We start from the raw sequence: 27,295 nt of genomic DNA on the forward strand, positions 1-27,295 counted from the left end.
GGGATGTGTTAGTGTAGGTTAGGACTAGTAACAGGGATGTTGTAGTGTTAGTGGAGGTTAGGACTAGTAACAGGGATGTGTTAGTGTAGGTTAGGACTAGTAACAGGGATGTTGTAGTGTTAGTGGAGGTTAGGACTAGTAACAGGGATGTTGTAGTGTTAGTGGAGGTTAGGAATAGTAACAGGGATGTTGTAGTGTTGGTGGAGGTTAGGACTAGTAACAGGGATGTGTTAGTGAAGGTTAGGACTAGTAACATGGATGTTGTAGTGTTGGTGGAGGTTAGGACTAGTAACAGGGATGTTGTAGTGTTAGTGGAGGTTAGGACTAGTAACAGGGATGTTGTAGTGGAGGTTAGGATTAGTTACAGGGATGTTGTAGTGGTGGTGTAGGTTAGGACTAGTAACATGGATGTTGTAGTGTTGGTGGAGGTTAGGACTAGTAACAGGGATGTTGTAGTGTTGGTGGAGGTTAGGACTAGTAACAGGGATGTTGTAGTGTTGGTGGAGGTTAGGACTAGTAACAGGGATGTTGTAGTGTTGGTGGAGGTTAGGACTAGTAATAGGGATGTTGTAGTGTTGGTGGAGGTTAGGACTAGTAACAGCGATGTTGTAGTGTTGGTAACAGGGATGTTGTAGTGTTAGTGGAGGTTAGGACTAGTAACAGGGATGTTGTAGTGGTGGTGTAGATTAGGACTAGTAACAGGCTTGTTGTATTGTTGGTGGAGGTTAGGACTAGTAATAGGGATGTTGTAGTGTTGGTGGAGGTTAGGACTAGTAACAGGGATGTTGTAGTGGTGGTGTAGATTAGGACTAGTAACAGGCATGTTGTATTGTTGGTGGAGGTTAGGACTAGTAATAGGGATGTTGTAGTGTTGGTGGAGGTTAGGACTAGTAACAGGGATGTTGTAGTGTTGGTAACAGGGATGTTGTAGTGTTAGTGGAGGTTAGGACTAGTAACAGGGATGTTGTAGTGGTGGTGTAGATTAGGACTAGTAACAGGCATGTTGTATTGTTGGTGGAGGTTAGGACTAGTAATAGGGATGTTGTAGTGTTGGTGGAGGTTAGGACTAGTAACAGGGATGTTGTAGTGGTGGTGTAGATTAGGACTAGTAACAGGCATGTTGTATTGTTGGTGGAGGTTAGGACTAGTAATAGGGATATTGTAGTGTTGTTAACAGGGATGTTGTAGTGTTGGTGTAGGTTAGGACTAGTAACAGGGATGTGTTAGTGTTGGTGGAGGTTAGAACTAGTAACAGGGATGTGTTAGTGTAGGTTAGGACTAGTAACAGGGATGTTGTAGTGTTGGTGGAGGTTAGGAATAGTAACAGGGATGTTGTAGTGGTGGTGTAGGTTAGGACTAGTAACAGGGATGTGTTAGTGTAGGTTAGGACTAGTAACAGGGATGTTGTAGTGTTAGTGAAGGTTAGGACTAGTAACAGGGATGTGTTAGTGTAGGTTAGGACTAGTAACAGGGATGTTGTAGTGTTAGTGAAGGTTAGGACTAGTAACAGGGATGTGTTAGTGTAGGTTAGGACTAGTAACAGGGATGTTGTAGTGTTAGTGGAGGTTAGGACTAGTAACAGGGATGTTGTAGTGTTAGTGGAGGTTAGGAATAGTAACAGGGATGTTGTAGTGTTGGTGGAGGTTAGGACTAGTAACAGGGATGTGTTAGTGAAGGTTAGGACTAGTAACATGGATGTTGTAGTGTTAGTGGAGGTTAGGACTAGTAACAGGGATGTTGTAGTGGAGGTTAGGATTAGTTACAGGGATGTTGTAGTGGTGGTGTCGGTTAGGACTAGTAACAGGGATGTTGTAGTGTTGGTGGAGGTTAGGACTAGTAACAGGGATGTTGTAGTGTTGGTGGAGGTTAGGACTAGTAACAGGGATGTTGTAGTGTTGGTGGAGGTTAGGACTAGTAATAGGGATGTTGTAGTGTTGGTGGAGGTTAGGACTAGTAACAGGGATGTGTTAGTGTTGGTGGAGGTTAGGACTAGTAACAGGGATGTTGTAGTGTTGGTGGAGGTTAGGAGTAGTAACAGGGATGTTGTAGTGTTGGTGGAGGTTAGGACTAGTCACAGGGATGTTGTAGTGTTGGTGGAGGTTAGGACTAGTAACAGGGATGTTGTAGTGTTGGTGGAGGTTAGGACTAGTCACAGGGATGTTGTAGTGTTGGTAGAGATTAGGACTAGTCACAGGGATGTTGTAGTGTTAGTGAAGGTTAGGACTAGTAACAGGGATGTGTTAGTGTAGGTTAGGACTAGTAACAGGGATGTTGTAGTGTTAGTGGAGGTTAGGACTAGTAACAGGGATGTGTTAGTGTAGGTTAGGACTAGTAACAGGGATGTTGTAGTGTTAGTGGAGGTTAGGACTAGTAACAGGGATGTTGTAGTGGTGGTGTAGGTTAGGACTAGTAACAGGGATGTGTTAGTGTAGGTTAGGACTAGTAACAGGGATGTTGTAGTGTTAGTGAAGGTTAGGACTAGTAACAGGGATGTGTTTGTGTAGGTTAGGACTAGTAACAGGGATGTTGTAGTGTTAGTGAAGGTTAGGACTAGTAACAGGGATGTGTTAGTGTAGGTTAGGACTAGTAACAGGGATGTTGTAGTGTTAGTGTAGGTTAGGACTAGTAACAGGGATGTTGTAGTGTTAGTGGAGGTTAGGACTAGTAACAGGGATGTTGTAGTGTTAGTGGAGGTTAGGAATAGTAACAGGGATGTTGTAGTGTTGGTGGAGGTTAGGACTAGTAACAGGGATGTGTTAGTGAAGGTTAGGACTAGTAACATGGATGTTGTAGTGTTGTTGGAGGTTAGGACTAGTAACAGGGATGTTGTAGTGTTAGTGGAGGTTAGGACTAGTAACAGGGATGTTGTAGTGTTAGTGGAGGTTAGGACTAGTAACAGGGATGTTGTAGTGGAGGTTAGGATTAGTTACAGGGATGTTGTAGTGTTAGTGGAGGTTAGGACTAGTAACAGGGATGTTGTAGTGTTGGTGGAGGTTAGGACTAGTAACAGGGATGTTGTAGTGGTGGTGTAGATTAGGACTAGTAACAGGCATGTTGTATTGTTGGTGGAGGTTAGGACTAGTAATAGGGATATTGTAGTTTTGTTAACAGGGATGTTGTAGTGTTGGTGTAGGTTAGGACTAGTAACAGGGATGTGTTAGTGTTGGTGGAGGTTAGGACTAGTAACAGGGATGTGTTAGTGTAGGTTAGGACTAGTAACAGGGATGTTGTAGTGTTAGTGGAGGTTAGGACTAGTAACAGGGATGTTGTAGTGTTGGTGGAGGTTAGGAATAGTAACAGGGATGTTGTAGTGGTGGTGTAGGTTAGGACTAGTAACAGGGATGTGTTAGTGTAGGTTAGGACTAGTAACAGGGATGTTGTAGTGTTAGTGAAGGTTAGGACTAGTAACAGGGATGTGTTAGTGTAGGTTAGGACTAGTAACAGGGATGTTGTAGTGTTAGTGAAGGTTAGGACTAGTAACAGGGATGTGTTAGTGTAGGTTAGGACTAGTAACAGGGATGTTGTAGTGTTAGTGGAGGTTAGGACTAGTAACAGGGATGTTGTAGTGTTAGTGGAGGTTAGGAATAGTAACAGGGATGTTGTAGTGTTGGTGGAGGTTAGGACTAGTAACAGGGATGTGTTAGTGAAGGTTAGGACTAGTAACATGGATGTTGTAGTGTTGGTGGAGGTTAGGACTAGTAACAGGGATGTTGTAGTGTTAGTGGAGGTTAGGACTAGTAACAGGGATGTTGTAGTGGAGGTTAGGATTAGTTACAGGGATGTTGTAGTGGTGGTGTAGGTTAGGACTAGTAACAGGGACGTTGTAGTGTTGGTGGAGGTTAGGACTAGTAACAGGGATGTTGTAGTGTTGGTGGAGGTTAGGACTAGTAACAGGGATGTTGTAATGTTGGTGGAGGTTAGGACTAGTAATAGGGATGTTGTAGTGTTGGTGGAGGTTAGGACTAGTAACAGGCATGTTGTATTGTTGGTGGAGGTTAGGACTAGTAATAGGGATATTGTAGTGTTGTTAACAGGGATGTTGTAGTGTTGGTGTAGGTTAGGACTAGTAACAGGGATGTGTTAGTGTTGGTGGAGGTTAGGACTAGTAACAGGGATGTTGTAGTGTTGGTGGAGGTTAGGAGTAGTAACAGGGATGTTGTAGTGTTGGTGGAGGTTAGGACTAGTCACAGGGATGTTGTAGTGTTGGTGGAGGTTAGGAGTAGTAACAGGGATGTTGTAGTGTTGGTGGAGGTTAGGAGTAGTAACAGGGATGTTGTAGTGTTGGTGGAGGTTAGGACTAGTAACAGGGATGTTGTAGTGTTGGTGGAGGTTAGGACTAGTCACAGGGATGTTGTAGTGTTGGTGGAGGTTAGGACTAGTAACAGGGATGTTGTAGTGTTGGTAGAGATTAGGACTAGTAATAGGGATATTGTAGTGTTGGTGGAGGTTAGGACTAGTAACAGGGATGTTGTAGTGTTGGTAGAGATTAGGACTAGTCACAGGGATGTTGTAGTGTTGGTGGAGGTTAGGACTAGTAACAGGGATGTGTTAGTGTAGGTTAGGACTAGTAACAGGGATGTTGTAGTGTTAGTGGAGGTTAGGGCTAGTAACAGGGATGTTGTAGTGTTAGTGGAGGTTAGGAATAGTAACAGGGATGTTGTAGTGGTGGTGTAGGTTAGGAATAGTAACAGGGATGCTGTAGTGGAGGTTAGTATTAGTAACAGGGATGTTGTAGTGTTGTTGGAGGTTAGGACTAGTAACAGGGATGTTGTAGTGTTGTTGGAGGTTAGGACTAGTAACAGGGATGTTGTAGTGTTGGTGGAGGTTAGGACTAGTAACAGGGATGTTGTAGTGTTGTTGGTTAGGACTAGTAACATGGATGTTGTAGTGTTGGTGGAGGTTAGGACTAGTAACAGGGATGTTGTAGTGTTGGTGGAGGTTAGGACTAGTAACAGGGATGTTGTGGTGGAGGTTAGGACTAGTAACAGGGATGTTGTAGTGTTGGTGGAGGTTAGGAGTAGTTACAGGGATGTTGTAGTGTTAGTGGAGGTCAGGAGTAGTAACAGGGATGTTGTAGTGTTGGTGGAGGTTAGGAGTAGTAACAGGGATGTTGTAGTGTTGGTGGAGGTCAGGAGTAGTAACAGGGATGTTGTAGTGTTGTTGGAGGTTAGGACTAGTAACAGGGATGTTGTAGTGTTGGTGGAGGTCAGGAGTAGTAACAGGGATGTTGTAGTGTTGGTGGAGGTCAGGAGTAGTAACAGGGATGTTGTAGTGTTGGTAGAGGTTAGGAGGAGTAACAGGGATGTTGTAGTGTTGGTGGAGGTCAGGAGTAGTAACAGGGATGTTGTAGTGTTGGTAGAGGTTAGGAGGAGTAACAGGGATGTTGTAGTGTTGGTGGAGGTCAGGAGTAGTAACAGGGTTTCTGAGCCATGGTGGTGTTGATGTTGTCTCTATGGAAGTGCTGCCCTGGAAGTGCAAGGTAGTCATCCAGTGTTGTACACCCAGATTTGCATTTCTCTTTCTGTCTGTCTCTCTCTCTCTCGTTCTTTGTTGCTCTCTCTCTCTCGCTCAATCTCTACCCCTCCTCTCTTTCTCCCTCCATCTCACTCTCTTCATCAGTCTATCAGTCTTTCCCTCCATCTCTCTCTCTCTGTGTGTTGGTGATTACATCACTTGCCCTCTCTCTCTCTGTCTCTCTCTCTGTCTCTCTCTCTGTCTCTCTCTCTGTCTCTCTCTCTGTCTCTCTCTCTGTCTCTCTCTCTGTCTCTCTCTCTGTCTCTCTCTCTCTGTCTCTCTCTCTGTCTCTCTCTCTGTCTCTGTCTCTGTCTCTGTCTCTCTGTCTGTCTCTCTCTCTCTCTCTCTCTCTCTCTCTCTCTCTCTCTCTCTCTCTCTCTCTGTCTCTCTCTCTGTCTCTGTCTCTGTCTCTGTCTCTGTCTCTGTCTCTGTCTCTCTCTCTCTCTCTGCCTCTTGCATAACCGCCAGATTTATTTGCTCCAGCTGAGGACTAATCTCTCCCGTGAGACAGACAGAAGGAACAAGGGAGAGGAGGAGAGCAGGACAAGCCAACCTTTCTAACCTGACTGGACGCTCTGCCTCATTAATTCAATCAGTCCACCAATTAATGGGCGTTAGAGCAGAGCCCTGTTTACAACCACCGTGACCTGTATGTTTATGTAGCAGTGTTTTTAATCTTCAAAACCCCACAATCTTCTCCAACTGTAGCGGAGTTGACGCGTAGTTTCCCCTCGTGTGTGTGTGTGGGTGTGGGTGGGGAGAGCAGGCGCATGGTACTCCCCATGGTATCCCAGTCATACTGAAGGATAAACAGTGATTATCTGGGCTGCCTGGAGAGAGAGACATGCTTATGTACCACTCTCAGACAGACCACACATACATGTGAGGGACACTAGCCAAGACAACGCTCTAGCTACAGTCAGAGGAGAATAACACATAAACAAAGACACACACACAGAATCACGTTCAGTCAAGTGGGAATTGTCCTGCCTTTCAAACACACGTCCACACAGATACATACACACACAATGCCGCCGGCGGCGTCTGTGAGTGTGAGGTGAATGTTACGTAAGAAAGATCAAAGCTACTTAATCAGCTTTGAGAGAGATGGGCGAGGAATGGACAGAGGGGAGACAGCGGGAAAAGAAAGAATGGGGAGATGGAGGGAGAGAGGGATCGCAGAGAACAGAGGGTAGAGAAAAATGGGGAGATGGAGGGAGAGAGGGATCGCAGAGAACAGAGGGTAGAGAAAGAATGGGGAGATGGAGGGAGAGAGGGATCGCAGAGAACAGAGGGTAGAGAAAGAATGGGGAGATGGAGGGAGAGAGGGATCGCAGAGAACAGAGGGTAGAGAAAGTGGTGACAGGCGGTGACACTGCGCGTGTCCTCGTTCCCTGTTTACGATGGGATAATCACACACACACACACACACACACACACACACACACACACGCTGTGCTCTGCCCTGCCCTCCGTGTCCCCCTCACAGCCCACTGTGACATGCTGCTGCCAATGCCATGATAGTGTGTGTAGTGTCTTTGTCTTTTCTTTTCCTATATACCTATTCCATATCTTTCTTTCCCCCTCCCTCTCTTTGTCAACCCTTTCTTTGCTTACCCTTTACCTCCTCCCTCTCTTCCCTCTCTCGCCCACTACGTCTCTCTTACAGGAATTGTTAGCAGATGTGGACAGAGCTTTTTCCTTCATCTAAAATGATCCCCAATAGAAGAATGTCAGGAAAAGAGGGAGGGAAAGAAGGGTTGATGGAGAAGCGGAAAGGAATGGGGAAGGAATAGGTTGATGGTCTCGGTGAAGTAAGGGTGTATTTTTGGGACCTCACACACCATGCTGACGCAGTCAAGCCGTCGGGGGTGCACAAACAGAGTTGGAATAGAGGAACAGCGTCTGAGTAGCATGTGACGGAAACCCGACCCGTTGAAAAGGCCTGGATTAAGATTAGGACTAGTTGTAAGTGAATAATGATGAGAAGGAGTAGTCTGACAGCAGGCAGCAGTAGTCTGACAGCAGTAGTCTGACAGCAGGCAGCAGTAGTCTGACAGCAGTAGTCTGACAGCAGGCAGCAGTAGTCTGACAGCAGACAGCAGTAGTCTGACAGCAGGCAGCAGTAGTCTGACAGCAGTAGTCTGACAGCAGGCAGCAGTAGTCTGACAGCAGTAGTCTGACAGCAGGCAGCAGTAGTCTGACAGCAGGCAGCAGTAGTCTGACAGCAGGCAGCAGTAGTCTGACAGCAGGCAGCAGTAGTCTGACAGCAGGCAGCAGTAGTCTGACAGCAGGCAGCAGTAGTCTGGCAGCAGGCAGCAGTAGTCTGGCAGCAGGCAGCAGTAGTCTGGCAGCAGGCAGCAGTAGTCTGGCAGCAGGCAGCAGTAGTCTGGCAGCAGGCAGCAGTAGTCTGGCAGCAGGCAGCAGTAGTCTGGCAGCAGGCAGCAGTATTCTGGCAGCAGGCAGCAGTAGTCTGGCAGCAGTAGTCTGACAGCAGGCAGCAGTAGTCTGGCAGCAGGCAGCAGTAGTCTGGCAGCAGTAGTCTGGCAGCAGGCAGCAGTAGTCTGGCAGCAGTAGTCTGACAGCAGGCAGCAGTAGTCTGGCAGCAGGCAGCAGTAGTCTGGCAGCAGTAGTCTGACAGCAGTAGTCTGGCAGCAGGCAGCAGTAGTCTGACAGCAGGCAGCAGTAGGGGAGAGGGACTATGGAAAGGTCTTCATCCACCTCAGCAATGACATAATTAGGACTCTATAAAATCAGTTATACTTTTGGCTTGAACTGTTTAGTTTTTCCCCAAATCACGTTTTCTCAGTTTAGTTTTTCCAGGTTTCTGTTTTCCCCAACTTTTTTTCAGGTTTTCACTCTCTGAAGTCAACAACAATACTTAAACCACATCAGGAGACCACTTTTGAGGGCTGTGGATTTTGTTGTTGTTGAAATGTAGATTTCTGGTTGTAGTTAACTTTTAATTCCATTGTGCAGTTAGAGTTGGTAGAGTTTACAAAACAAATACCCACTGGATTGACACATAATCCTGACATCATTCTGCCAGGGAAGCACAGGCTACTTTGTAGTTAACATTTCATTGAGAAGGTTTTTTGGAAAGCCTTTCTATCTACCAGAAGACTTTTCATTAGCATCATCGCTAGCAGCTACACAGTGGTAGACGTACCGCACATACAGACAGGGGGAATTATTGTTGCCTCTTCAGAACGTTGCAGGACAATACGAATCACTGAGGCATTCTGTATGCTAGTCAATACAGTTCAATCAATACACTTTTTGAATATCGTTGAATTCTGTTTTAATGTCTGGATTCCGGGATTCCGTCCACCTTCTCCGCATCTCTGATGTTATAGGGCCCGACATAATACACTCAGCCTCTTGTTGGCACCAGGGATGTTTTGTGTGTCTCTCTGTGAGCACGTGTGTGTAATGAGAACAGAGAAGTCCTGTATAGTGTAAACAGGTGAGTGAGAGGCATGTGGCAGTGGATTCCCCAGTACAGTACAGGACAGACCAGACAGACAGGCAGCACCACTCAACACACTGGCTGCATAACCTACATGGTGAGACACATTGATGAAACACCATACTGAGGCTGTTAATGACAGAGTATCACATCACCTTAACCTTTCTGATCTCCCCATCCCGGATCCGGGATCGTGAATACAGACTCAAGCTCATTACCATAACGCAACGTTAACTATTCATGAAAATCGCAAATGAAATGAAATAAATATGCTAGCTCTCAAGCTTAGCCTTTTGTTAACAACACTGTCATCTCAGATTTTCAAAATATGCTTCTCAACCATTGCAAAACAAGCATTTGTGTAACAGTATTGATGGCTAACGTAGCATTTAGCATTAGCATTCAGCTGGCAACATTTACACAAAAAAACAGAAAAGCATTCAAAAAAATCATTTACCTTTGAAGAACTTCAGATGTTTTCAATGAGGAGACTCTCAGATAGCAAATGTTCAGTTTTTCCTGAAAGATTATTTGTTTAGGACAAATCGCTCCGTTTTCTGCGTCACGTTTAGCTATGAAAAAACCCCTGTATCCAGGATTGTGTAAATCTATCAGCAAGCTCATTAGCATAACACAACGTTAACTATTTATGAAAATCGCAAATGAAATGAAATAAATATGCCATCTCTCAAGCTTAGCCTTTTGTAAACAACACTGTCATCTCAGATTTTCAAAATATGCTTCTCAACCATAGGAAAACAATCATTTGTGTAAAAGTAGCTAGCTAGCGTTAGCATTTCGCGTTAGCATTTAGCGTTAGCATTAGCGTTAGCATCCAGCACGCAACATTAACAAAAACATAAAAGCCTTCAAATAAAATCATTTACCTTTGAAGAACTTCTGATGTTTTCAATGAGGATACTCTCAGTTAGATAGCAGATGCTCAGTTTTTCCAAAAAGATTCCTTGTGTATTAGAAATAGCTCCGTTTTATACATCACATTTGGCTACCAAAAAAAATCCATCAATTCAGTCCTCAAAACGCAAACTTTTTTCCAAATTAACTCCATAATATCGACTGAAAACATGGCAAACGTTGTTTAGAATCAATCAAGGTGTTTTTCACATATCTCTTCATTGATACATCGTTCTTGGACACATGCTTTCTCCCCTGAATCAAATGGTAAAGTAGAAGCAGCTGGCAATTGCGCACCGAATTCGACGCAGGACACCAGGCGGACACTTGGAAAATGTAGTCTCTTATGGTCAATCTTCCAATGATATGCCTACAAATACGTCACAATGCTGCTAAGACCTTGGGCGAACGACAGAAAGTGTAGGCTCATTCGTTGCGCAATCACAGCCATATAAGGAGAGAATGGAAAACAGAGCTTCAGAAATTCTGCTAATTCCTGGGTGATGCATCATCTTGGTTTCGCCTGTAGAATGAGTTCTGGGGCACTTACAGACAAAATCTTTGCAGATTCTGAAACTTCAGAGTGTTTTCTTTCCAAAACTGTCAAGAATATGCATAGTCGAGCATCTTTTCGTGACAAAATATCGCGCTTAAAACGGGAACGTTTTTTTATCCAAAAATGAAATAGCGCCCCTAGAGCTCTAACAGGTTTTAAACAATCAACTGAAGAGTTGCATTGTTTTATTACTTTGTAATTGGGTTATTTAGTGGGGAGGACAGTGGAGCGGTTGTGGTGGGGAGGACAGTGGAGCGGTTGTGGTGGGGAGGACAGTGGAGCGGTTGTGGTGGGGAGGACAGTGGAGCGGTTGTGGTGGGGAGGACAGTGGAGCGGTTGTGCCGGGGAGGACAGTGGAGCGGTTGTGGTGGGGAGGACAGTGGAGCGGTTGTGGTGGGGAGGACAGTGGAGCGGTTGTGCCGGGGAGGACAGTGGAGCGGTTGTGCCGGGGAGGACAGTGGAGCGGTTGTGCCGGGGAGGACAGTGGAGCGGTTGTGGTGGGGAGGACAGTGGAGCGGTTGTGGTGGGGAGGACAGTGGAGCGGTTGTGGTGGGGAGGACAGTGGAGCGGTTGTGGTGGGGAGGACAGTGGAGCGGTTGTGGTGGGGAGGACAGTGGAGCGGTTGTGGTGGGGAGGACAGTGGAGCAGTTGTGGCGGGGAGGACAGTGGAGCAGTTGTGGCGGGGAGGACAGTGGAGCGGTTGTGGTGGGGAGGACAGTGGAGCGGTTGTGCCGGGGAGGACAGTGGAGCGGTTGTGGTGGGGAGGACAGTGGAGCGGTTGTGGTGGGGAGGACAGTGGAGCGGTTGTGCCGGGGAGGACAGTGGAGCGGTTGTGCCGGGGAGGACAGTGGAGCGGTTGTGGTGGGGAGGACAGTGGAGCGGTTGTGGCGGGGAGGACGGTGGAGCGGTTGTGGCGGGGAGGACGGTGGAGCGGTTGTGGCGGGGAGGACGGTGGAGCGGTTGTGGCGGGGAGGACGGTGGAGCGGTTGTGGCGGGGAGGACGGTGGAGCGGTTGTGGCGGGGAGGACGGTGGAGCGGTTGTGGCGGGGAGGACGGTGGAGCGGTTGTGGCGGGGAGGACGGTGGAGCGGTTGTGGCGGGGAGGACGGTGGAGCGGTTGTGCCGGGGAGGACGGTGGAGCGGTTGTGGCGGGGAGGCTGTTCATATCAACAGGCGGTTAGGAGTTTTTTTTTGTGCCGGCCACTGGATAGGAGGAGTGAGTGGGAACGTGCCGGTCACTGGATAGGGGGAGTGAGTGGGAACGTGCCGGCCACTGAATAGGAGGAGTGAGTTGGAACGTGCCGGCCAATGGATAGGAGGAGTGAGTGGGAACGTGCAGGCCACTGGATAGGAGGAGTGAGTGGGAACGTGTAGGCCACTGAATAGGAGGAGTGAGTGGGAACGTGCCGGCCACTGGATAGGAGGAGTGAGTGGGAACGTGCCGGCCACTGAATAGGAGGAGTGAGTGGGAACGTGCCGGCCACTGAATAGGAGGAGTGAGTGGGAACGTGCCGGCCACTGAATAGGAGGAGTGAGTGGGAACGTGCCGGCCACTGGATAGGAGGAGTGAGTGGGAACGTGCAGGCCACTGGATAGGAGGAGTGAGTGGGAACGTGCCGGCCACTGAATAGGAGGAGTGAGTGGGAACGTGCCGGCCACTGGATAGGAGGAGTGAGTGGGAACGTGCCGGCCACTGAATAGGAGGAGTGAGTGGGAACGTGCCGGCCACTGGATAGGAGGAGTGAGTGGGAACGTGCCGGCCACTGGATAGGAGGAGTGAGTGGGAACGTACCGGCCACTGAATAGGAGGAGTGAGTGGGAACGTGTAGGCCACTGGATAGGAGAAGTGAGTGAGAACGTGTAGGCCACTGGATAGGAGGAGTGAGTGGGAATGTGCAGGCCACTGGATAGGAGGAGTGAGTGAGAACGTGTAGGCCACTGGATAGGAGGAGTGAGTGGGAATGTGCAGGCCACTGGATAGGAGGTGTGATGGGAGTCACTGAGTTCTTCTGAGAGGAGAGGTGGTACAGCCTTTGTGGAACCGTGTATTGTGGTTCACTGTGTCTCAGTGCAGCTTGGCCTGCATGGCCTGTTTGTCTTCACCACCCCTAGTTACTGCCTGGTGTTGGACTATGGAAAGGTTCTGTTCTTCCACTGCCAGGTAGAGTGGGCTACACACACACACACACACACACACACACACACACACACACACACACACACACAGCGAGGCAGAGTGTGGGTCTTGGAAGTGAGAGGAGCGAGATTCTTCTGTCATTCAGCAAAGAACTCTGTCGCCTCACGACTGACTACCTGTTGCTGGCTCTCTCTCCCTCCCTCTTTCTCTTACCTGTTCTATTTGAGTCTTTGCTGCTCTGTGTTTGAAAGGATTAATTGTCATGTATGTTTTATTTTTTTGTTCTGTTTGTTTCTGGGGGATATTTTTAGGCCTGAAGTGTCTGGTTGCTAGGAGACAGTGTCCAGGAGCGAGAGAGGGAGAGAAGGAGAGAAAAGGAAGGGATTGGAGGGAGAGAGAGAGAGAAGTGTTTGAGTTGGGAAGGCTGAATTACACACACTGAGTCAGCGATGACGCATACACATACATACACACACATCCTGCCCAGTAACTATTATTGTGAACTTGTTTTTCCAGTTTTGTGTAACTTCTTGTCATTTAGTTCTGTTCTCTGTGTGTCACTGTCATGCTTGTTTGACTTTCCTGACTGTACCTGTCTACCTGCCGTGTCTGTCTACCTGCCGTGTCTGTCTACCTGCCGTGTCTGTCTACCTGCCGTGTCGGTCTACCTGCCGTGTCTGCCTGCCTGCCGTGTCTGCCTGCCTGCCTGCCTGCTGGTCGTCAGAGCAGCACACTTGTTGAGCTCTGCTTTGCCATTTCTCCAGCGTCCTTGTCATTTCCCTGCAGTGGCATTGCATCAGCTTCTCTCTGTCATACAGGACCATCTCCTTGGTCTTAACACATCTTCCTGGTCTACGTCCTACAGGCTTTCAGACACGACATGTTGACCATCCCAGTTCTACAGGCCTGGTGGATTTGACCTGGTGGCCAACTTTACAAAGTGTTCTCTTTTCACTGGGTGTCTATTTGAGGGAGCATTCTCACTCACACACTCACTCACTCACACACTCACACACTCACTCACTCACTCACTCACTCACACACTCACACACTCACACACTCATTCATTCACTCACACACTCACACACTCATTCATTCACTCACTCACTCACTCACTCACTCACTCACTCACTCACTCACTCACTCACACTCTCTCTCTCTCTCTCTCTCACTCTCTCACACACACACACACACACACACACACACACACACACACACGGGAAACAGATCTGTTGTTGTGGTTTAGAACAGTTGCTCTCTTCCTGTCCCGCACTGGTGACACATTCCAGGAAACCTCCTCACACACATCCTTAACCCACTTGCTACCAGTCAGTATACATGCACACTCCTGATGGACAGATAGTTCTAGCATCACCTTGGCAACAGCATGGTTAGTACAGACATCAATGTCTCGCTGACCACACACACAACACAAACCAGGTTTCCATCCAACCATTTTATGTGGATGAATTAACTGATGCATGAATAAGTCACGTCTGGGCTGATGGAAACAGGAAATGCCGGTACAATTTTATAAATGCGACAGACAATTGTTTGGTTGGACATGGTGGGATCTTCTTGTGTCAGTGAAATGATGTGGAAACGCCTTTATGAGCAAGTATTGATATAATAGCCATCATATAGAAGTCAACTTGATATGTTGTGTGGTCCTCCTCCCACCACAACTTGGGAAGCAGGCAGGTTATTAGTCTACAGATGAAATAAGTTCTGCTGAACTTCACAGGGTGGTGAAAGTGAACGGTGATGAGCTTGATGCTTATTCTGGTGAATGATGATCGATGCTTGGCTGCCATTTTACAAATTAAACTAATATCACTATTATCCATAATAATGTCATAATGTAGGTAGCCCACCTTCACTGTGTCTGCCAGCTGTTGGCTAGAGTACGTGCCAAGACCAGAGTGGACACATTTGCTCTATAACACAGTTGACAAAACCATCACTCGAGTTGAAAACGCGATGGAAACCCATTTAACTTGTATTATTCATTTGGTTGAATGGGAATTTAACCACAATAGTTATTTTATATGCAGTACATCATCACACAGCCTGTTATCCTCAATACGTCTGTTTGATGGAAATACATCTATGGTGGGAAATTAGCGGATTGTTTTATGCAGATTTTAGAATATTCACATGATATCTTTTGCAAATTGGATGGAAACCTAGCTACTGACACACCTATTCTACACATCCTCAATCCACACAAGCCCCGCACCCCCACTTTTTAATTTTTTTATTGAACAACGACAGCCTACCCCGAACAAACCCTAATCTGGATGACGCTGGGCCAATTGTGCACCGCCCTATGGGACTCCCAAACATAGCTGGTTGTGAAACAGCCTGGAATCAAACCAGGGTCTGTAGTGCTGTCATACAGTGCCTTAGACCGCTTCGCCACTCGGGAGCCCAATGGGGTCACACAGTCACTAACACAGTATCTTGCACTTACGTAGTTACACTTTATATATATATATATATACTGCTCAAAAAAATAAAGGGAACACTAAAATAACACACCCTAGATCTGAATGAATGAAATATTCTTATTAAATAATTTTTTCTTTACATAGTTGAATGTGCCGACAACAAAATCACACAAAAATGATCAATGGAAATCTAATTTATCAACCCATGGAGGTCTGGATATGGAGTCACACTCAAAATTAAAGTGGAAAACCACACTACAGGCTGATCCAACTTTGATGTAATGTCCTTAAAACAAGTCAAAATGAGGCTCAGTAATGTGTGTGGCCTCCACGTGCCTGTATGACCTCCGTACAACGCCTGGGCATGCTCCTGATGAGGTGGTGGATGGTCTCCTGAGGGATCTCCTCCCAGACCTGGACTAAAGCATCCGCCAACTCCTGGACAGTCTGTGGTGCAACGTGGCGTTGGTGGATGGAGCGAGACATGATGTCCCAGATGTGCTCAATTGGATTCAGGTCTGGGGAACGGGCGGGCCAGTCCATAGCATCAATGCCTTCCTCTTATAGGAACTGCTGTCACACTCCAGCCACATGAGGTCTAGCATTGTCTTGCATTAGGAGGAACCCAGGGCCAACCGCACCAGCATATGGTCTCACAAGGGGTCTGAGGATCTCATCTCGTTGAGGGCTGTGCGGCTCCCCAAAGAAATGCCACCCCACACCATGACTGACCCACCGCCATGCTGGAGGATGTTGCAGGCAGCAGAACGTTCTCCACGGCGTCTCCAAACTGTCACGTCTGTCACATGTGCTCAGTGTGAACCTGCTTTCATCTATGAAGAGCACAGGGCGCCAGGTGCGAATTTGCCAATCTTGGTGTTCTCTGGCAAATGCCAAACGTCCTGCACGGTGTTGGGCTGTAAGCACAACCCCCACCTGTGGAAGTCGGGCCCTCATACCACCCTCATGGAGTCTGTTTCTGACCGTTTGAGCAGACACATGCGCATTTGTGGCCTGCTGGAGGTCATTTTGCAGGGCTCTGGCAGTGCTCCTCCTGCTCCTCCTTGCACAAAGGCAGAGGTAGCGGTCCTGCTGCTGGGTTGTTGCCCTCCTACGGCCTCCTCCACGTCTCCTGATGTACTGGCCTGTCTCCTGGTAGCGCCTCCATGTTCTGGACACTACGCTGACAGACACAGCAAACCTTCTTGCCACAGCTCGCATTGATGTGCCATCCTGGATGAGCTGCACTACCCAAGCCACTTGTGTGGGTTGTAGACTCCGTCTCATGCTACCACTATAGTGAAAGCACCGCCAGCATTCAAAAGTGACCAAAACATCAGCCAGGAAGCATAGGAACTGAGAAGTGGTCTGTGGTTATCACCTGCAGAACCACTCCTTTATTCTGGGGTGTCTTGCTAAGTGCCTATAATTTCCAACTGTTGTCTATTCCATTTGCACACCAGCATGTGAAATGTATTGTCAATCAGTGTTGCTTCCTAAGTGGACAGTTTGATTTCACAGAAGTGTGATTGACTTGGAGTTACATTGTGTTGTTTAAGTGTTCCCTTTATTTTTTTGAGCAGTGTATACACACACACACACACACACACACACACACACACACACACACACAACCCAGTACAACATGTTGGGATGAGAGGAGGAGCGCGGTGAAAAGTCAACTGACAGGTTCATGTCTGCCCAGAGCTGGCTACAGGAGTACATTAACACCAATATGTGAAATGGCGGGAGGGAGAGAAAGAGAGAGGCACTTGCGGTCTGTCCCTAAGGAGGCTGGTGTGTGTGTGTGTGCTTGAGTGTGCGTGTGTATGTGCTTGAGTGTGTATGTGTGTGTGAGGGGAATGTCTTGGGAGCGTAGTGTTACTCTGGTGAAGGTAATAAATATACCCGGCAGCACCTCAGAGATCCACCACCAGCTTTACTGACACAATATTATTCTGCTGCCCCAAACCCCACTGGGACAATGGGGTGGTGTGTGTGTGTGTGTAAAGAGTAACTCCGGTTAAAGATTCTGCCCATATGATTAGGTGCCACTGGGGTCGTCAGAGTCCGTTCCCCTGCAGCCTGGTCTCCAAGAAACAATCACATCAACTGATGCTGCAATTCTCTCATGATCATTTAGTTCCTTATGGAGGCAAGTTGGCATTAAACATGATCCTGACCTGAGCAGGAAGAAGTCCAGGCTCTAGTAACAGGTTCCAACTCCGGGCTCTAGTAACAGGGTCCAACTCTGGGCTCTAGTAACGGGGCCCAACTCTGGGCTCTAGTAACAGGGTCCAACTCTGGGCTCTAGTAACGGGGTCCAACTATGGGCTCTAGTAACAGGTTCCAACTCCGGGCTCTAGTAACGGGGCCCAACTCTGGGCTCTAGTAACAGGGTCCAACTCTGGGCTCTAGTAACGGGGTCCAACTATGGGCTCTAGTAACAGGGTCCAACTCTGGGCTCTAGTAACAGGGTCCAACTCTGGGCTCTAGTAACAGGGTCCAACTCTGGGCTCTAGTAACAGGGTCCAACTCTGGGCTCTAGTAACAGGTTCCAACTCCGGGCTCTAGTAACGGGGTCCAACTCTGGGCTCTAGTAATAGGGTCCAACTCCGGGCTCTAGTAACAGGGTCCAACTCCGGGCTCTAGTAACAGGGTCCAACTCCGGGCTCTAGTAACGGGGTCCAACTCTGGGCTCTAGTAACGGGGTCCAACTCCGGGCTCTAGTAACAGGGTCCAACTCTGGGCTCTAGTAACAGGTTCCAACTCCGGGCTCTAGTAACAGGGTCCAACTCTGGGCTCTAGTAACGGGGTCCAACTCTGGGCTCTAGTAACAGGTTCCAACTCCGGGCTCTAGTAACAGGGTCCAACTCTGGGCTCTAGTAACGGGGTCCAACTCTGGGCTCTAGTAACGGGGTCCAACTCTGGGCTCTAGTAACAGGGTCCAACTCTGGGCTCTAGTAACAGGTTCCAACTCCGGGCTCTAGTAACAGGGTCCAACTCCGGGCTCTAGTAACGGGGTCCAACTCCGGGCTCTAGTAACGGGGTCCAACTCCGGGCTCAGTCTGTCTGTCATGTAGAATAGGGAATCCAGTCTGCTATATTCATTACGTTTTTATCTGTGACATTCTAAATGTTTCATCTTGCTGAACATACCCCAGCAGATTTCCAGGAAGGTTATGGTATGTTAGGGTGTCGCTATAGGCTGAAGTGTGCATGAGGGTGTAAAATGGGAATATACAGTGGTCAGTTTATTAGGCACACCACCCCGTTCACGAAATGGTTCGCTCCTACAGACAGTGAGTGAGCCACGTGGTCTGCTATATAAAGCAGGCAGACATTGAGGCATTCCGTTAGAATGGGCAAAACCAGTGACCTAAGCAACTGAGTGTGGTATGATTGTCGTTGCCAGGCGCTCCGGTTCCAGTATCTCAGAATTGGCAGGCCTCCTGGGCTTTTCACCCACAACAGTGTCTAGGGTTTACCCAGAATGGTGCTACAAACAAAAACATAGTCAGTGGCAGTTCTGTGGGTGAAAACAGCTTGTTGATGAGACATCAAAGGAGAAGGGCAAGAAACGTGCAAGCTGACAGGCGGGTCACAAACAGGCAAATAACAGAGCAGTACAACAGTGGTGTGCAGAACGGCATCTCGGAACGCACATCCCATTGATCCTTGTCACAGATGGGCTTTTACAGCAGACGACCACACCGGGATCCACTCCCATCAGCTAAAAACAAGAAGAAGCGGCTCCAGTGGGCACGTGATCAACAACACTGGACAATTGAGGAGCGGAAAAACATTGCCTGGTCCGAGTCCGATGAATCCTGGTTCCTGTTGCGTCATGTTGATGGCAGAGTTAGGATTAGGCGTAAGCAGCATGAGTCCATGGCCCCATCCTGCCTGGTGTCAACGGTACAGGCTGCTGCTGGTTTAATGGTGTCCGGACAGTTTTCCTGACACATGTTAGATCCCTTCATGCCAATGAATCAATGTTTGAACGCTACAGTGTATCTGAACATTGTTGCTGACCAGGTGCCTCCTTTCATTGCTACAGTGGGATCCGGCCCAGTACTAGATGGGTGTACCTAATAAACTGTCCACTGAGTGTATGGTTGTGTTACTGGATGTATAATGTTGCTAGTACAGGACACCAGACTCCTGTAGGATTTGTCTCCTGTTTCTCGCTCCTCCTCCCCCTCTCGCAGCACTTCTCGACTTCTCTCTCTATCTCCTTCCCCCCTCATGCTCACTCGTTCTCTCTCTGTGGAACAATAACCCCAGTGTATGTATGGGTCTATTTTTGTTCCTCCAAGGCCACCAGTGCTCCCCCACCTCCACGTCTCTCTCTCGCTCTCTCTCTCTCTCTCACTCTGTCTTTCTCACTGTACTGAATGTCCCAGTAGTTGAACAATGACAGCTACACGACCCTAACTGGGTATAGGCTCCTGCCTCGACTCAGCTCCGTCTCCTCTCACTTTGTCCCAGGGACAAAACATTTCTTATTCACTACTTTCACCTATCTATATATTTCTGACTAGTTACATTCCCTCCGTAGTTTGTCAGGTAGACTTGGTGCTCTCGCTTTCAATTCAGAGGGCTTTATTGGCATGGGAAACATATGTTAACATTGCCAAAGCAAGTGAAATAGATAAACAAATGTGAAGTAAACAATAAAACATTAACAGTAAACATTACACTCACAAAGTTCCAAATTAAGAGACATTTCAAATGTCATATGTCTATATACAGTGTTGTAACGATGTGCAAATAGTTAAAGTAAAAAGGGAAAATAAATACATATGGGTTGTAATTCCAATGGTATTTGTTCTTCACTGGTTGCCCTTGTGGCAACAAGTCACACATCTTGCCTCTCAATTTCAATTTAATGGACTTTATTGGCATGGGAAACATATGTTTTACATTGCCAAAGAAAGTGAAATGGAGAATAAACACTTAGTGAAATATGAACAGTTAAACCTCTCTCTTCCCTAACTCATCCCCCACCCTTTCCCAGCTTCCCTCTCTGTCTTACACCCCCTTTCCCTCTCCACCCTCCTTTAACCCCCCTGTTTCTAGCTAGAGGCCGTGTGTCAGTCAGTCACTGTGCCAATGGTGCCCAGGTAGCACTGCTCACAAAGGGGGGGGGGGGGGTTATTGTTTGATTGAACCTTCATTTAACTAGGCAAGGACAAATTCTTATTTACCCCGGCCAAACCCTCCCCTAACCTGGACCACGCCGGGCCAATTCCGCGCTGCCCTATGGGACTCCCGATCGCGGCCGGTTGTGATAGAGCCCGGGATCGAACCAGGATCTGTAGTGATGCCTCTATCACTGAGATGCAGTGCCTTAGACCACTGTGCCACTCAGGAGGAGGGTAGGAGATGATACTGTGTACATGTGTGTCAGCGATTGGAGTTCAGAATCAGATTCAAGACCTCATGCTTCTAGTCTCTCACTCACACACATACACACACTGTGTTCACTCTGTCCCTCACAGAAACCCAGCTGTAGATATGGCCACGTTACTCTCCTTCTCGCTATCAATCGCGTTTTCCTCTCCCTTTCTCCCCCAGTCTCTCTCTCTCTGTGCTGTTTGGAGGTCATTGTAGTTGGTCCCTCTACATAGTTGAAATAGCTCCAGCGTTAGAAGTCTAGAGAAGGCCTGCCAAAGAGATCACACAGAGGAAGACGGGCATCCGCAGAGCTAGAGAGGGAGAACAAGGGAGGGGGGTAAGCAATGTGACCTGGATGACAACAGACTACCAGATGAGCTATGATCTCATCCCTCTCTTTATACCCCCTCTTTCCCCAACCCCCTCTTCAACCATTGTCTCTCTCTCTCTTCCCACTCTTGTTTCCCACTCTCCCTCCTCCCCCTTTCTCTCTCCTCGTCCTAGGACTCACCCTGTCTCCTCTTCCCTCCTTCTCTTTCAGCCCCCCCCGGGACTCCCTCCATCCCCCAACCAAAAGTTGTAGCTACTTACCCCCCCCCCCCCCCCCCCCTTATATATTCTCACTTACTAACACCCCTCCACACCCCGAGCTCTAGTGTCCCAGGGCAGAGATTACCCCCCCCACCCCCCTTCCACACAAACACACAGCCTAGCTGCTGCATTATTGATGGTGTGTGTGGCTCCTCTCCTCTCTGTGCTGTAATGGCTATCTGGTGTCTCCCCCAGGAGGGAAAGAGAGCACCAGAGATGGATGGAGGAGAGGAGAGCAGGAGGAGTAGAGGTCAACGAGGTTAAGTTTGGGGGGTGAGGTCCCATACTGCTTTTCTCCTGCATGGCATTGATGCATTCTGACACACACACGCACGCACACGTACGTGTCTTTCTCACACAAAGCCCACTGTAGGGTCGCTTAAAACCCCATTCAACAGACCTGTGGACATGTCATGGCTTCAGTGTTAGTGGCTCTGTGTGTGTGTTTGTCATGGTCTCTGTTTCTTGTGTTAGTATGAGCAGCCTCTTGTGATAACTGATCCACGGTGACTCAGGACAGGTTTGGCCTCTGGGTGTAACTTATGCATGACCCAGCCTTGGACATGTCATGGCTTCAGTGTTAGTGGCTCTGTGTGTGTGTTTGTCGTGGTCTCTGTTTCTTGTGTTAGTATGAGCAGCCTCTTGTGATAACTGATCCACGGTGACTCAGGACAGGTTTGGCCTCTGGGTGTAACATATGCATGACCCAGCCTTGGACATGTCATGGCTTCAGTGTTAGTGGCTCTGTATGTGTGTTTGTCGTGGTCTCTGTTTCTTGTGTTAGTATGAGCAGCCTCTTGTGATAACTGATCCACGGTGACTCAGGACAGGTTTGGCCTCTGGGTGTAACATATGCATGAACCAGCCTTGGGGTGTCATGAAAAGACACCTGTTGTGGCTCTATTTTCCTCAGAATCCCTGTAGAGAAGACATGTCTGTCCCGTATCACAACAGACTACTGGGCTCTGGTTGCTGAGACATTGTTTCCTACCAAGATCACACTCATTAGTACACACTATTACTACTCACACTGGTGCTTTCATCCCATGTTTTTCTGGCTGTTCGGGGGGTGTATTTACCCTGTTATTTACACACACGGTATGCTGTCTCCATATCTGTACGTGTGATGATGACGATGGTTGGTTTTGTAGTCGTTGTTCAGAGGTTGGTAGGCAGAGTTTGTCTCTATCTACTTACCAGAGATCCATTTCACCCGTTGACCTGACACGCTGTGTGTGTGTGTGTGTGTGTGTGTGTGTGTGTGTGTGTGTGTGTGTGTGTGTTGCCTGTGTCAATGTCATCTTATCAAAGCTGTGTTTCGGCAACAAATATATATAAAAAAGAAATCTGTCAATAATTGAGAACTCTGAAAGAATAAACGTTTTGTTTACGAAATTATGGTTTGTGGATTTGACCATATTAATGACCAAAGGCTCGTATTTCTGTGTTTATTATATTATAATTAAGTCTATGATTTAATATTTGATACAGCAGTCTGACTGAGCGGTGGTAGGCAGCAGCAGGCTTGTAAACATTCATTCAAACTTTACTGCGTTTGCCAGCAGCTCTTAGCAATGATTGAATCACAGCTCTGTTTATGACTTCAAGCCTTTCAACTCATAAGATTAGGCTGGTAATACTAAAGTGTCTATTAGAACATCCAATAGTCAAAGGTACAGTTGAAGTCAGAAGTTTACATACACTTAGGTTGGAGTCATTAAAACTAGTTTTTCAACCACTCCACAAATGACTTGTTAACAAACTATAGTTTTGGCATGTCGGTTAGGACATCTACTTTGTGCATGACACAAGTAATCTTTCCAACAATTGTTTACAGACAGATTATTTCACTGTATCACAATTCCAGTGGGTCAGACACTATGTTGACTGCCTTTAAACAGCTTGGGAAATTCCAGAAAATAATGTCATTGCTTTAGAGGCTTCTGATAGGCTAATTGACATAATTTGAGTCAATTGGAGGTGTACCAGTGGATGTATTTCAAGGCCTATCTTCAAACTCTGTGCCTCTTTGCTTGACATCATGGGAAAATCAAAAGAAATCAGCCAAGACCTCAGAATTTTTTTGTAGACTTCCACAAGTCTGTTTCATCCGTGGGAGCAATTTCCAAACGACTGAAGGTACCACGTTCATCTGTACAAACGATAGTATGCAAGTATAAATACCATAGGACCACACAGCTGTCATACCGCTCAGGAAGGAGACACGTTCTGTCTCCTAGAGATGAACGAACTTTGGTGCGAAAAGTGCAAATCAATCCCAGAACAACAGCAAAGGACCGTGTGAAGATGCTGGAGGAAACCGGTACAAAAGTATCTATATCCACAGTAAAGGAGGCCTACAAACCTGACTCACTTACACCAGCTTTGTCAGGAGGAATGTGCCAAAATTCACCCAACTTATTGTGGAAAGCTTGTGGAAGGCTACCCAAAATGTTTGACCCAAGATAAACTATTTAAAGGCAATGCTACCAAATACTAATTGAGTATATGGTAACTTCTGACCCACTAGGAATGTGATGAAAGAAATAAAAGCTAAAATAGATCATTCTCTCTACTATTATTCTGACATTTCACATTCTTAGGATCACCACTTTATTTTAACTGACCTAAGACGGGGCATTTTTACTAGGATTAAATGTCAGGAATTGTGGAACAACTGGGTTTAAATGCATTTGGCTAAGGTGTATGTACATTTCCGACTTCAACTGTATGTGAAATACAAATGGTATAGAGAGAAATAGTCGACGCGTCATATAATAACTACAACCTAAAACTTCTTAACTGGGAATATTGAACCACCATCTTTTTCATATGTTCTGAGCACGGAACTTAAACTTGATCTTTTTATATGGCACATATTGCACTTTTACTTTTTTCTCGAACACTGTGTTTTTGCATTATATAAACCAAATTGAGGATGTTTCATAATTTACTTGAGGCTAAATATATTTTATTTATGTATTATCTTAGTTTAAAATAAAAGTGTTCATTGTTCATTCAGTATTGTTTTAATTGTCATTATTACAAATATATATGTATAAAAAAAATTGGCCTATTTTTAATCGGTATCGGCTTTTTTGGTCCGCCGATATCCGGTAACGGCGTTGAAAAATCATAATCGGTTGACCTCTAGTTTAAACACTGTTTCCCATGTTTGTTCAATGAACCATAAACAATTAATGAACATGCACCTGTGGGACGGTCATTAAGACTCTAACAGTTTACAGACGGTAGGCAATTAAGGTCACAGTTATGAAAACTTAGGACACTAAAGAGGCCTTTCTACGGACTGAAAAACAGCTAAAGAAAGATGCCCAGGGTCCCTGCTCATCTGCGTGGACGTGCCTTAGGCATGCTGCAAGGAGGCATGAGGACTGCAGATGTGCCCAGGGCAATAAATTGCAATGTCCGTACTGTGAGACGCCTAAGACAGCGCTACAGGGAGACAGAACGGACAGCTGATCGTCCTCGCAGTGGCAGACCACGTGTAACAACACCTGCACAGGATCGGTACATCCGGACATCACCTGTGGGACAGGTACAGGATGGAAACAACAACTGCCCGAGTTACACCAGGAACGCATAATCCCTCCATCAGTGCTCAGATTGTCCGCAATAGGTTGAGACAGGCTGGACTGAGGGCTTGTAGGCCTATTGTAAGGCAGGTCCTCACCAGACATCACTGGCAACAACGTCGCCTATGGGCAGAAACCCACCATCGCTGGACCAGACCGGACTGGCAAAAAGTGCTCTTCACTGACGAGTCACGTTTTTTTCTCACCAAGGGTGATGGTCGGATTCGCGTTTATCGTCGAAGGAATGAGCCTTACACCGAGCTCTGTATTCTGGAGCGGGATCGATTTGGAGGTGGAGGGTCCATCATGGTCTGGGGCGGTGTGTCACAGCATCATCGGACTGAGCTTCTTGTCATTGCAGGCAATCTCAATGCTGTGTGTTACAGGGAAGACATCCTCCTCCCTCATGTGGTACCCTTCCTGCAGGCTCATCCTGACATGACCCTCCAGCATGACAATGCCACAAGCCATACTGCTCATTCTGTGCGTGATTTCCTGCAAGACAGGAATGTCAGTGTTCTGCCGTGGCCAGCGAAGAGCCTGGATCTCAATCCCATTGAGCACGTCTGGGACCTACAGGATCAAATGGTGAGGGCTAGGGGCCATTCCTCACAGAGATGTCTGGGAACTTGCAGGTGCCTTGGTGGAAGAGTGGAGTAAAACCTCACAGCAAGAACTGGCAAATCTGGTGCAGTCCATGAGGAGGAGATGCACTGCAGTACTTAATGCAGCTGGTGGCCACACCAGATACTGACTTTTACTTTGGATTTTTATCCCCCCCTGTGTTCAGGGACACGTGATTCCATTTCTGTTAGTCACGTCTGTGGAACGTGTTCAGTTTGTCTGTTGTTGAATCTTATGTTCATACAAATATTTACACGTTAAGTTTGCTGAAAATAAAGGGAGCTGACAGTGAGAGGACATATCTTTTTTTTGCTAAGTTTATCTATCAATCTGTCCGTCATCTAGAAAGTCCCTCCAACATCTAGCTACATTTGGTTATTTTGATGCTATTCAGGGCTCATCTGTACTAGTAGTGGCTTTTCTGCTGTTGTGATGTCATACACACCCATGATGTCGCTAGACCTTAAAGGGATAGTTCACCCTGAAATGTTCATTTGTCCGATGTTTTCATATTTCAAATGTGGTCAATATATGTTTAGATCCTGCCATGTGAGTCAGGAGAAAGTTGGAGGCCTCAAACCCTGATGAATGGGATTGGCCGGCATTGACTAGGCCTGATTTTTATCACGGAACTATGGACTCCTGTTCTTCTCTGGCAGAGTAATGGTTATGTAGAGAGGATGTTCGTCATACTGAACAGTAGGTGATCAGCGTTTCCCTCTAATTTAAACTATGTACACCCATTGAGTGGCTGCTGCTAACATTCTGACTCAACTCCAGCCACTTTAATAATGGAAATTGATGTAAAAAAAATTATCACTAGCCACTTTAAACAATGCCACTTCATATAATGTTTACATACCCTACATTACTAATCTCATATGTATATACTGTACTCTATATCATCTACTGCATCTTGCCATCTTTATGTAATACATGTATCACTAGCCACTTTAAACTATGCCACTTTGTTTACATACCCTACATTACTCATCTCATATGTATATACTGTACTCGATACCATCTACTGCATCTTGCCTATGCCGTTCTGTACCATCACTCGATCATATATCTTTATTTACATATTCTTTATCCCTTTACACTTGTGTGTATAAGGTAGTAGTTTAGGAATTGTTAGGTTAGATTACTCGTTGGTTATTACTGCATTGTCGGAACTAGAAGCACAAGCATTTCGCTACACTCGCATTAACATCTGCTAACCATATGTATGGTACAAATAAAATGTGATTAGATTTGAAACACTCCGGTGATGCTAACACCCAGTCTGGCTCAGATTTGTCACATCTTCATGACCACATGTGAGGAAATAGCCTCTCAAGTACATTCAACTCGTCATTCAAGCCTCATGAATATATACTCATTCACTCACATACTGGCTTATTCTCAATCTTGAATACACATTTACATCAAGGTCAGTCGAGCAGGCAGACAAACAAACAAACACTCATGAACATGTGCCCACACCCACAGTCTGTTTCCACCTTTCACACTTTGCGTTTCCGTTGTACATTTGGGGGAGGGTAGACTAGGTCATGTTGTTTCCTCTGTCAGTAGGAAACAGTGACAGAATCAGGGAAAAGAGATGGAGAGGTTTTCATTATGAATAGTATTCCACAGACATAGAAAGAGCACCAATGTTGTGGTCGTGTGTGTGTTCACTATTAGAGTAGTATCACGGCAGGGAGATCAGTGAGTGTTTCCGGCGCAGGACTGTTGTGGTTGGGTGGACGCCCTAGCAGTGACGGTGACAGGACTGTTGTGGTTGGGTGGACGCCCTAGCAGTGACAGTGAGAGGACTGTTGTGGGTGGGTGGATGCCCTAGCAGTGACAGTGAGAGGACTGTTGTGGGTGGGTGGACGCCCTAGCAGTGACGGTGACAGGACTGTTGTGGTTTCTACACTCAGTCTACCATGAGTCAGATACAACACAAAGTAGAGTGGAGGAGAGGAAAGAAGAGGAGGGCAGAGAAGAGGCCAGGTCAGGCAGGTGTGAGTGACAAGCAGCCACACTCGATGATGTGCAG

General features: G+C 46.9%; 1 protein-coding gene across 2 annotated transcripts in view; it reads left to right on the top strand.

Annotated features, from left to right (window-relative positions):
- The window catches only part of LOC110509826 (ETS domain-containing transcription factor ERF), a 101,656-nt gene that overhangs the window by 38,914 nt on the left and 35,447 nt on the right, over positions 1-27,295 (top strand). The window lies entirely within an intron of this gene.

The sequence above is a fragment of the Oncorhynchus mykiss genome, chromosome 3 (assembly GCF_057628025.1).
Source record: "Oncorhynchus mykiss isolate SJ-2025 chromosome 3, ASM5762802v1, whole genome shotgun sequence".
Taxonomy (NCBI): Eukaryota; Metazoa; Chordata; class Actinopteri; order Salmoniformes; family Salmonidae; genus Oncorhynchus; species Oncorhynchus mykiss.